The sequence below is a fragment of the Cervus canadensis genome, chromosome 31 (genome assembly GCF_019320065.1).
Source record: "Cervus canadensis isolate Bull #8, Minnesota chromosome 31, ASM1932006v1, whole genome shotgun sequence".
Lineage (NCBI taxonomy): Eukaryota > Metazoa > Chordata > Mammalia > Artiodactyla > Cervidae > Cervus > Cervus canadensis.
Window position 1 is genome coordinate 42,583,654 of NC_057416.1, and position 11,904 is coordinate 42,595,557.

General features: G+C 44.2%; 1 non-coding gene across 1 annotated transcript; it reads right to left on the reverse strand.

Annotated features, from left to right (window-relative positions):
- Positions 1–788: 788 nt before the first annotated feature.
- On the reverse strand, positions 789–893 carry LOC122432668. The gene has a single exon (XR_006266931.1). It is a non-coding gene; the product is annotated as a U6 spliceosomal RNA (small nuclear RNA).
- Between the last annotated feature and the right edge of the window lie 11,011 nt (positions 894–11,904).

The following is an 11,904-nucleotide window of genomic DNA, read 5'->3' on the forward strand; positions in this document are numbered from 1 at the left end:
CCTGTGCTACACAGTAGGACCTTGTTGTTTACCCATCCTACATAGAGTTAGCTTGCATCTCCGAGGATGGGACATCTCAAATGAAGGGAGAACTCGACATTACCTCTCTGTTCCCTCAGGACAGACTCACTGAGAGCGTACTCTTCACCAGGTGTGTCGCTGGGAACGTTGCAAGTGGCACGATAACTTGATATCTGCTCTGATGGCCCCTGCGGTCTAGTTGAGAAACTCCACAACACACTTTCAACAAGTCAGAGGTGCCAAGGGATTCATTCCCATCTGCTTTCTGCAGAAAAATGAATTGCAAAAGAAGTGAATCTCATTATCGTAAACATCACTTTAAAAACCTCTAAAAAAGTCCTCTTGTGGCTTAAGATATAAATCTCGAGACCTTGAACTAAAAATCAAGACACAAGTTCTGATAAACAGTCATTCCTACCATCTACTTAGGTTCTTTTCTCTCTTAAGATTTTAAAATGCATTATCTGATTTACTCCCATGAGTTAGGTATAGGAAAATAGGATCCCTATTTTCAGCTAAAAAAAAAAAAAAGAAAAAGCCTCAGAGAGGTTAAATCAAGTCATATACCTCTTTTTCATTTTTGTTTATGTTAGGCATCCATATTTACACACATATTTTTGGCATTTACTAAATATTTGGGGGCACATTTATTAACTATCTGCATGTTTATCAGATAGCCAGTAAATTTATCATTTATTTTTAATTTGAATATAATTGCCTTACAGTGCTGTGTTAGTCTCTGCTGTACAGCAGTGTGAATCAGCTATAAAAACATGGGACGTTTTTTGCAAGTCATCCTAGCGTAAGGGCCATCCTAATCTTCTCTGTATCATTCCAGTTTTACTGTACGTGCTGCCAAAGTGAGTGAGCACCAGCAAATCCATTGTTCACCCTCCATCCATCAGTGTGTGTGTGTGTGTGTGTGTGTGCACGTGTGTGTGCACGTGCACATGTGTGTGTGTGTGTGCTGCTTAAGGCTGGAAAGGAAACAATGAACAAAAGAGATCCTCACCCCAAAACCCAAGGAAAAAAACCACTTTCTTTTTTTTTTTTTTTTTTGAGAAACCACTTTCTTTCATGAGGCTTGCCTCCTAGAATGGAAATAAGTTTAGAAAGTCTTAAATGAATAAAATAAATACTCAGTAGATGGTGAGAAGTTCAAAAAGGAACAACAAAGGAGGGGAAGGGGAAAGGAAGTGTCAGATGGGGGTGCAGTTTTAGACAGGGAAGGACTGACAAGAAAATAATAGGTGAACAGATAGCTGAGGAGGTGGGGAGTGTGCCATGTGGGTTACCAGGGGCAAAGCTCTCCATGGGAGCTCATGCGGGCCTGTCCAAGGGGTAGCAATGAGGCCAGTAGGTTAGAGTCAAATAAGCAAGGGGGTGAGTAGTAATAAAAAAGGTTACAAAAGGAAAAACATAGAAAGATCATGGAAAACCTGGCTTTACTCTGTCACTGTAACAATGAGGGCTTTCATTCAAATTAGGATGGGAAACCACAAAAAATTGCTGAGGACTGGAAAGACATAATCTCACCTATATTTTAATAGGATCACTCTGGCTATTTTGCTGAGGAGAGATCACAGAGAACTAAGGGAAGAACCATGAGAGCAAGGTGGTCTTGGAACAACCAGAGTGGGGAGCCCAGGCTTAACCCAGAACAGTAATAGTGAAGGTGCTGAGGATTGCCAGCTTCTGCATGTATCAAGAAGGTGGAGCTGACAGATTTTCTGATGGGCAGGTGTGGGGAAAAAAAGGAAAGTCTGAGATGCCCTGAACACCTGTAGTCAGGAAGAATGGATTGTCATTTACTGAAAGGAGGAGAGGCACTGGGACAGAATCCTCAAACTCAGCTCCTTGAGGACTACAGACTACAGGCCATGCCTGTTGCTGCTGCTGCTGCTAAGTCGCTTCAGTCGTGTCTGACTCTGTGCGACCCCACAGATGGCAGCCCACCAGGCTTCCCTGTCCCTGGGATTCTCCAGGCAAGAACACTGGAGTGGGCTGCCATTTTTTCTCCAAAGCATGAAAGTGAAAAGTGAAAGTGAAAAGTGAAAGTGAAGTCACTCAGTCTTGTCCAACTCTTTGCGACCCCATGGACTACAGCCTATCAGGCTTCTCTGTCCATGGGATTTTCCAGGCAAGAGTACTGGAGTGGATTGCCATTGCCTTCTATGACAGGCCATGCCTAGTTCCATGTAATTGTAGTCTAAATGTATGGCTTACAGTTCCATTTTTCTGAAATAACAGTGAGGGGAAAGCAAGGAAAAAGCAAACAGAAAAGGAGGGATAATTCTTTCTAACTAGGAAGAAACTGTAATGAGGTTTCATCCACTTTGGATGTATGTCTCTGGAATACTGCCTCATTTCTGCAAGTCTGATTGTCTGATTTTGGAATTCTCCAACAAGAATTTGGGTGCAAGGAGTTTGTTGTCGAGACCATTCTCAGGGAGGAGAAGAAGCGGGTGGTGGAAGGAGCGAACACCAATGCAGAGAGGCATGGTTGAGCTGGTTACCACCATGGATTACTGTGGTTCAGTGCCACTGGAGGCTGCTGAGAAACCACATAGAATGTATCTCAGAATTGTCCCTGTGATGATTCTGGGACATTCATACTGATCCTCATATTCCCTTAGCTGTGGGCTGCTTCCACAGACAATGACCCTCCAACACTTGTGGACCATCTTTGCTATGCTGAACAGCTTTTCTGGGCATCAAAGAAGGCAAAAAAAAAAAAATCAGAGAAACCTCCTAGTAGACACCTGAGATGAGGCTGTGTCACCATGTGAAACTGTCCAACCCACTCACTTGACCTTACATCAGGCAGAAAGGTGCTGACATGAAGGTCATCACAAAAGACTGAAATGTTAGGTCACACATGCATCCCAGTGCCTGGCCTCTTCTTTCACCTGCTGACACTTCACTCGTCCTGTTCTCCTTCCACCACCACTACACTCCCAAACACCCCTCCTTTCTCTCAAACCATCTTTGTGACCAACAGTCAACGTCCAGGTGAAATGTCACTCCCTCCAAAAACCTAGGAAAATTTCCAGTTAGAAGAACCCCTCACTCTTCTTAATGCCTACAGCATGAACACCTCTAAATTTGGACCCTTAACTCCAATCAATGCCTTATGTATAGTTCAGTTCAGTTCAGTCACTCAGTCGTGTCTGACTCTTTGCGACCCCTTGGACTGCAGCACATCAGGGCTCCCTGTCCATCACCAACTCCCAGAGTTTACCCAAACTCATGTCCATTGAATTGGTAATGCCATCCAACCATCTCATCCTCTGTCATCCCCTTCTCCTCTCACCTTCAATCTTTACCAGCATCAAGGTCTTTTCAAACGAGTCAGCTCTTTGCATCAATTGGCCAAAGTACTGGAACTTCAGCTTCAACATCAGTCCTTCCAATGAAAATTTAGGACTGTTCTCCTTTAGGATGGACTAGTTGGATCTCCTTGCTGTCCAAAGGACTCTCAAGAGTCTTCTTCAATACCACAGTTCAAAAGCATCAATTCTTTGGCGCTCAGCTTTCTTTATAGTCTAACCCTCACATCCAAAAATGACTACTGGAAAAACCATAGTCTTAACTAGACAGACCTTTGTTGGCAAAGTGATGTCTCTGCTTTTTAATATGTTGTCTAGGCTGGTCATAACTTTCCTTCCAAGGGGCAAGCATCTTTGAATTTCATGGCTGCCGTCACCATCTGCAGTGATTTTGGAGCCCCAAAAAATAAAGTCAGCCACTGTTTCCACATCTATTTGCTATGAAGTGATGGGACCAAATGCCATGATCTTTCTTTTCTGAATGTTGAGCTTTAAGCCAACATTTTCACTCTCCTCTTTTACTTCCATCAAGAGGCTCTTCAGTTCTTTACTTTCTGCCATAAGGGTGGTGTCATCTGCATATCTGAGGTTATTGATATTTCTCCTGGCAATCTTGATTCTAGCTTGTGCTTCATCCAGCCCAACATTTCTCATGATGTACTCTGCATATAAGCTAAATAAGCAGGGTGACAATATACAGCCTTGAGGTACTCCTTTTCCTATTTGGAACCAGTTTGTTGTTCCATGTCCAGTTCTAACTGTTTCTTCCTGATCTGCATACAGATTTCTCAAGAGGCAGATCAGGTGGTCTGGTATTCCCATCTCTTTCAGAATTTTCCAGTTTATTGTGATCCACACAGTCAAAGGCTTTGGCATAGTCAATAAAGCAGAAATAGGTGCTTTTCTGGAACTCTCTTACTTTTTCAATGATCCAGTGGATGTTGGCCGTTGGATCTCTGGTTCTTCTGCCTTTTCTAAAACCAGCTTGAACATTTGAAAGTTCATGCTTCACGAATTGCTGAAGCCTGTCTTGGAGAATTTTGAGCATTACTTGACTAGTGTGTGAGATGAGTGCAATTGTGCGGTAGTTTGAGCATTCTTTGGCATTGCCTTTCTTTGGGATTGGAATGAAAACTGAACTTTTCCAGTCCTATGGCCACTGCTGAGTTGAACAGTTAGGTCTTTACATATATGAATAATTTACCTTCCCAAGTATATCATTAATACTTGAGGGTCACAGTTTCTTATATCCACTCTGTTGATGAATCCTACTCCATACACATGACTTTGACCATCTCTGGCAGCAAAGAAGGACAAAGACCAGAAACTAGGTAGATGGTTGCCATGAATGCTGCCATCTCAAACCATCTTGGAAGTCACTAAGGAGCTTCTTCTTTTTTTCCAGAGGATAGTTATTATTTTTCAGCAACAAAGTATTTTTTTAATTTTTATTGGAGTATAGCTTATTTATAATGTTAATTTCAGGTGTACATCAAAGTGAATCAGTTACATATATACATAAACCCACTTTTTTAGGTTTTTTTCCAATATAGGTCTTTATAGAGTACTAAGTAGAGTTCCCAGTGCTATACAGCAGATCCTTTTTAGTTATCTGTTTTATATACATAGCGTGTATACATGAATGAGTTTATTTCCCCAGCAAACGGAAAGGCATAACAGGCAACTCCATATGCATCTATAAACACTTGGCATACCTGCCTTGCTTGTGTGTCTCTAAGAACTCTCAAGCTAGGATTTTTTAAAGTGAATCCTTTTGACATAATAGGTAGGGGTGAGACTTGAAATAATGCTACATGCATTTCAGACTGGACACATCTCTCGTCTCTTTAAAATATCAGGTGTGAGCTGAACAAAGGCAAGGGACAGTAAATTTCATTCTTTGTAGATGGTATTTTGCAAATAGAAGACTCTGCTGGCACAAGGAAAGTGGGTAAAGTGCCTGGTCTTTCTCCCAGAAAGACAATAGCTTCAGGCATAATTGGGAATAACAATATGTACCCCCTGATAGAGGAGTGAGATGAGGTGGAAGGGAGGGAGCCAGTCCCTTAAGCATTTTAAAAGCAACCCTGGATGTGATAATGGCTTGGTGGTTATATTATTTTTAATATCCTTATCAGACAGAGATACATGCTGATGTCCTGATGTACAGATGTGTGAGGCACTATGAGTCTAGAATTTGCTCTAAAATATATCCATCAAAAAGGACCCAAAACATACATTTTGTTAAAAGTAGGTCATAGGGACAAGGGTACAATCTCCCTATTTTTGTGTATTTTCTTTATGAAATATTTTTCATAAGAGCTACACACTGGGTCAGAAAGTTGTATACAGCTGAGATACCAAGCTGTGAGCCTCTGACTGTAGCAGCTGCTACAGCACCAATAAATAGAAAATTCATGAACTTTTATTGCTCATCATAACCGAGGCTTTGCTGTGTGGAGTGGGAAGGTTCCTCAGATCAAGGGAGGAGAGTCCTGGCACAGTGAAAAATATGATCGTAGCCTTTGTTCTCTGCACAAAATGCCCCCAGACGCCACCTCTGCCTCCCTCTCCCTCTTGATACAGCTAACAGTCTCTCAGAGCCATAGACCCCCTGCCATCACCATACCTACAACAGTCCCCTTACCAACTACAACATGAATTCTCTCACTGACCAATTCATGTTCATCCATTTATGGCTATTTCAGTACATTTCATTCCTATTCCAAAATAGGCACACATCTAATATGATACATTTTCCATTCATATCACTTAACCTAATAATGTTTTCCCAAAATATCCTGTTTATCTCCCCTGTCCAGTAATAACTACCCTCCCAGCAGCTATTGTTAGTCTGTATTTACCTTCCTTACAAAATGAACTGACATCTGCACTGGCCCCAAACCTTCTCTCCAACCAGTGCCTGTCTCACTTTCTACCCTGACAGGTGACCTAGCCTTGTACTGAGCTGACTCCTAATAAACTGTCTTCAGTTTTACTTATTGAGTAACTGATTAAATACTGGGGTTTAAACATGAGAACTTCATTCATTCAGTAGACAACGGTTAAGCACTTATTCTGTGCCTTATCCTAGATCTATAAAAATAAATACATTAGGTATCAACCTTGAAGAAGGTCAAAACCCAGTACAGGAGATAAGTATACATGCTTACATAAATGTGTATACCCGAAAAACTGGCAACATCCATAGATACACTCAATTTGATCTTTTGGCGTTTGGAGGTGGAGCAATGAGGAGGGGGCCTCCAAAGACGAGAAAACACTTGATTTTGCCTTTACACAGTGGAGCAGCACCTTGTCAGATGAAGTGTTACTCACTCGGGTGTCCGACTGTGACGCCATGAACTGCAGCCCGCCAGGCTCCTCTGTCCATGGAATTCTCCAGGGGACAGTACTGGAGTGAATTAGCCTACCCCTTCTCCAGGGGATCTTCCCGATCCAGGGATCGAACCCGCGCCTCCTGCCTGCATTACAGGCGGATTCTTTACCAACCGAGCCACCAAGGAAACCCAAATCTGTTTGACATTCCACTGAAATCACTTTAGGGCTACTGGGCACGGCCAGGCCAGCATTCAGGGGGGCCAGGAGCGAGGGATTGCCGCTTTGGACGACAAGAAGGGTGCAGGCCCAGCGACGACCGTCTCGGGGCCAGAAACGCACGCGGCCCCCGCTCGGCTCCTCCGGGCGTCGGAAGGAAGGCGGTGCGGCCTCACCTGGGCGCGCGCGCTTCTGCTCCTCCTCGTCGTCCGTGTAGCTGCTGACGCGGACCACGCTGACCTGACCGTGGGGCGACGGTCGTCTGCTGCTGCCGCTCCGTGGTGCTGGCGGCTGCGTCGCCCCTGAAGGACAAGCGGCAGGAGGGGCGGCGTGCACCAGGGCGCCGCGCGGAGGTGCGTTCTCCTGGACGCGCTCGGACCGCTGCGGGGAGCCGACGGCCTGAGAGGAGGGCACCTCACAGGTGGAGATGCCTCCCGCGAGGACAGGCGCTGCTTATTCTTCCGGGAGGAGCTGGTGCTGCGGGCTGCTGCCGCGTCACGTGGGCCAGACCCACATCTAAGGGATGAGCGCCGGACGGCCCCCTGACCAGCCACTACCGCAGGCCGCTGCCTGACGGCATTGTGACGGCCGCCGTGAGCGCGCGTGTTCCTCCGGTCGGGGTGGCCTCGGGATCACAGTCGCTGCTGCCTCGAAGTGTGTGCGGCCGCGCCAGGCAGCGGCTGCCACGCCGTCGGGAGAAGCAGGATCTGCTGGTCCCACGTAGCCAGGCCTGCTGGACAAGCCGACCTGGTTGGTTCTGAGGAGGCTGAGCTCCTGGGGCTTGAGTGTGCAAGGGAACTGCGTTTTCCATTCACGCAGAGTAGCCAGCGTGCTTAGAGGGAGAGGCCTGCAGGCCTTGGAAGCTGGGTGGACACACAATGAGCGCTTGCTGGCAGGGGCCGGGTAGGTCAAACAATATAAAGACTGGAGATAGAAATTGTAAAAACTGTGTGAAGCTAGAATTAATAAAGGGAAGTCACGAAAGAGAAGGTTGGAGAAATAGAATATGGAGGTTCTTCACGCTACAAACTTTGAGGTTTATTCCACAGAAATTGGAAAGTCACAGAAAGTTTTGAAGCAGGGCTGCCAAGTAATACTTGCGGTTTGGAAAATGTTTCCCTGTAGCAGTTAAGTAAGGAGTGACTTTGAAGGCTTGGGGTGAGGCAGGAGACACGGCGATTCAAGCAACACCAGTAGTGACAGTTCAGTTCTATCGCTCAGTCGGTCCGATTCTTTGCCACCCCATGGACTGCAGCACACCAGGCCTCCCTGCCCATCGCCAACTCCCAGAGTTTACTCGAACTCATGTCCACCGAGTCAGTGATGGCATCCTACCATCTTATCCTCTGTCATCCCCTTCTCCTCCTGCCTTCAATCTTTTCCAGCATCAGGGTCTTTTCCAAGGAGTCAGTTCTTCCCATTAGGTGGCCAAAGTATCGGAGCTTCAGCTTCAGCATCAGACCTTCCAATGGATATTCAGGACTGATTTCCTTTAGGATGAACTGGTTGGATCTCTTTGCAGTCCAAGGGACTCTCAAAAGAGTCTTCTCCAACACAACAGTAGTTACAGGATGACTGCAATTTGCAGAGGAGAGACAATGGGAATGTGAATACAGGCAGCGGCAGCTGAGATGGATCAGACTGGCCTATAAATCTATTCATCCGCCTGAATTAAACTTTTGTTCACCCCTCTCAAAAAAAAAAGGAGTATATTTCCTCTAAGAAGTTATCCTGGGAGTTTCTCAGGGAAGATCTGGCAGCAGACGACAAATAACTAGGAAAGCTGCAAAAATATGTGCCCTGCTGTGACCTACTACTCAGTTCCTAGGGATGGTCTCCCATTCTCTTCCTCCCCACAACGCCCTCAGCAAGATCAGTTTCCTTACGATCGTTGATCTCTTTGTCACCACTTCTTGGCTTCTTTCTTCCTCTTTGGAGCTCTGACCTTTACTACTCTCCAGCTCTTGGTTTTATATCTAGAACGATGGGCTAGTGGCCCAGACACATCTGCCTGAGTGAACAAGAATGTGACATTGATACACAGCCTGGGTGATGCACAGAAGTCAAGCCTGATTTTGACAAGGATGAAAGCTTTCTGCCTGCTGCTCCTGTTTTCTGGGATTTTTAGGGTTTGGAGAAATCACTGTCGTCTGTTTTAAAACTCGTGAATGCCCACGTGAGATTGAATGCCATTTAGATAAATGAGCCATTTAGCCTGATGGTTCACATAGCAGAATTACTTGGTTGGTTGCTCTAGAATGTGTCTATTTTATTTTTAAAGTTCAGTTGAAGTTATTTTTGGCCAAGGACTTTGCAAACTTTGATAGAAATCAAGTTCCAGGTGGTAAGGTCCTGGACAATCATCAGTAGATATGGTAAAGGCATCAAGAGCATTATAGCTTTAAGTAGCTGAGTGTTTATTGAACACTAACATAGGGATACTCTATTCTAAGATAATCATTGATGTATAAGACAGTTTATTCTTTGGGAGGAAACAAGTCAAGTAATTCTTCGAGGCAGAGAACTGCACGACCATGACTTGTGTGTTTCTCAGCAGGATGTAAGAAGGATTCTTGCCACCACTGTGTCAGTTTCAGCTACTTCATCCTTCCCTCTCTGGAACCATGGCCACTTCCACTCCTCTCCCTGTCTCTGATGCTCAACTTCCAAAAACCAGGACCCTGTGTGCAGCTATCCCAAGCATCTCACTTCAGCACTTTCCTCCTGGTCAGCACCTTTTCCAAAATAGCTCTTGCTTGTAATTGTCCTTTTCTCCTCCTTCTCCAGTTCCTTTCAAAACAAGATCACTAACTAGTCCGTCTTCTCAGTCACGTATTAGAGGAAAAGCTGCCAAGCACCTGATTAAAACAGTCCAGTTTAAAGTACACGTGGTAGGAGGCTTAACTTTCCTAGCAGCTTTCAGAAGAATCTATTATTCCATGTATGTCTGATTTGGTAGGATGTGTGAGGGAGTTACTTTTGAGGTCAAGGGAGTTACACTTTTTCCTCATCTATTCATACTGACCAGATCCTCCTCACCCAATTTTTCATCCTCACAGAGACTCACTTCTAAACTAAAGACAATGTATGCTATAGCTTCACTCCACCAGGTTATAAAGAACCTCAGTAGGAAACCTGGCTTGGTTAGAAATTTCTCACCATCTGTACCTGAGTTCTTCCCCTTGAGTCGTGTACACACACTTGAAATTTTTCTAGATAGGCTTGTATGGCTTCTAGGAAAGATGAAAGCTATACTGATTTCCTGTTGCATTGTTATCTTGGTCAAATGGCAAAATATCTAGCTTGGAAGTTAGCATCAGATAAAAATAGTGTGAAGTGATGACCACAGTGCACACCCTCTAATGACAGCAAATTAACATGGAGATGACAAGCAAAGGAAGAGGGGCATCTTTACAACATTACATTCCAACATATACTCGTTGCATACAGGCAAACCAGACCTTAACAAAATTCCAACAGTATCCATAAAAAAGGAAACAAGTAGGAAATACACACACATACACAGAGTTTCTGCTTAATGCTCTTACGGTCAGTTCTGCCTCCAATTTCAGATCAGATTGCTGTTGGTTCAGTTGCATACCAGATGAAATCACAGTTTGCATCCAGGGACTTTGTTGTAACAAATAAATATCTCTTTTAATACAAAACATTTAGCCTTGAGGACATACGGTGGAAATCCCTTGAATAAAATACCTAGACAGAGTCCAATACTTTGGCCACCTGATGTGAAGAACTGACTCATTGGAAAAGACCCTGAGTCTGGGAAAGATTGAAGGCAGGAGGAGAAGGGGACGACAGAGAATGAGATGGTGAGATGGCATCACCGACTCAATGGACATGAATTTGAGCAAGCTTTGGGAGCTGGTGATGGACAGGGAAGCCTGACGTGCTGCAGTTCTTGGGGTTGCAAAGAGTTGGACACAACTGAGCAATTGAACAACAACAAATGTTGTTTAATAATATCAAAAATGCGTTCTCATATATATGATAAATATGTTTACAAACAGATACTCATTTTTTAATTTTTTAGTAAATAAGAAATTTATATTTTGTTATATTAAGATGGACACACTCCAGAAAGTACAAATTAGTTCTGTGGTATCCAGAAACACCAATGGTAAGTCCTCATAAGAGCACGCATCCTTGCAAGGTATAGAAAGTCATGCACAGTCATCTAAGCAGTGGTCATAAGGGGTTTTTCTAAGTTAACACATTAATAGTTATATCAGATACATATGTTTTAAACAATTTAAGTGTAACTTGCAAAAGAATATGTCCCTGTTACTCTTAAATACTAGAATGTGTGTTTCTGAAATCCAAAGGCTCTCTTCTAGAGCCTACAATTAGCAAAGTTAGAGAATTAACACTATTCTAATACCATCTTATCTCAAATCTGACTCACATTTCGCCGCCTGGCCCGGTGTGCACTTACAGCCAAGGCCTTCCCGGCGCAGGCACTGCCGCAGCGGTGGTAGGCATTCAGTTCCGTGCAGTCTAACCTGGTTTCTCTGTCTTTCCTGACCTTGTCATTTTTTAAGTGCATAGTCTAGTTATTTAGTAGAATGTCGCTCAAGTTGGTTTTGTCTGATGCTTTCTCATTATTAGATTTAGCACAAGCATTTTTGGCAGAAATGCCAGAGATGAGATTGTGTTTTTGAGATGAGTTTTACGAGAAACTAGCTTGCAGAACTTAAGGCCAGATGAATTTATCTTTGCATCAGACTTGGGGGTTTGGAAGGTGAAGGGCAAAGGACTGTCCTCTAGCAGCTAGTATTCATCAAGTACTTACTAGGTGCCAGGCACTGTTCTGAATGCATTCGGTAGGTTAACTCGATCCTCCTCACAAGCTCCTTATAGTTACTCTGTTCCCGTTTCTCAGATGAGACAGACGGAGGCACAAAGAGATGACAAAGCTAGAAAGCGGGGCAGCCAGGGTTCTAATCCAGGCAGATAGACTCGACCGCATACACTGGAA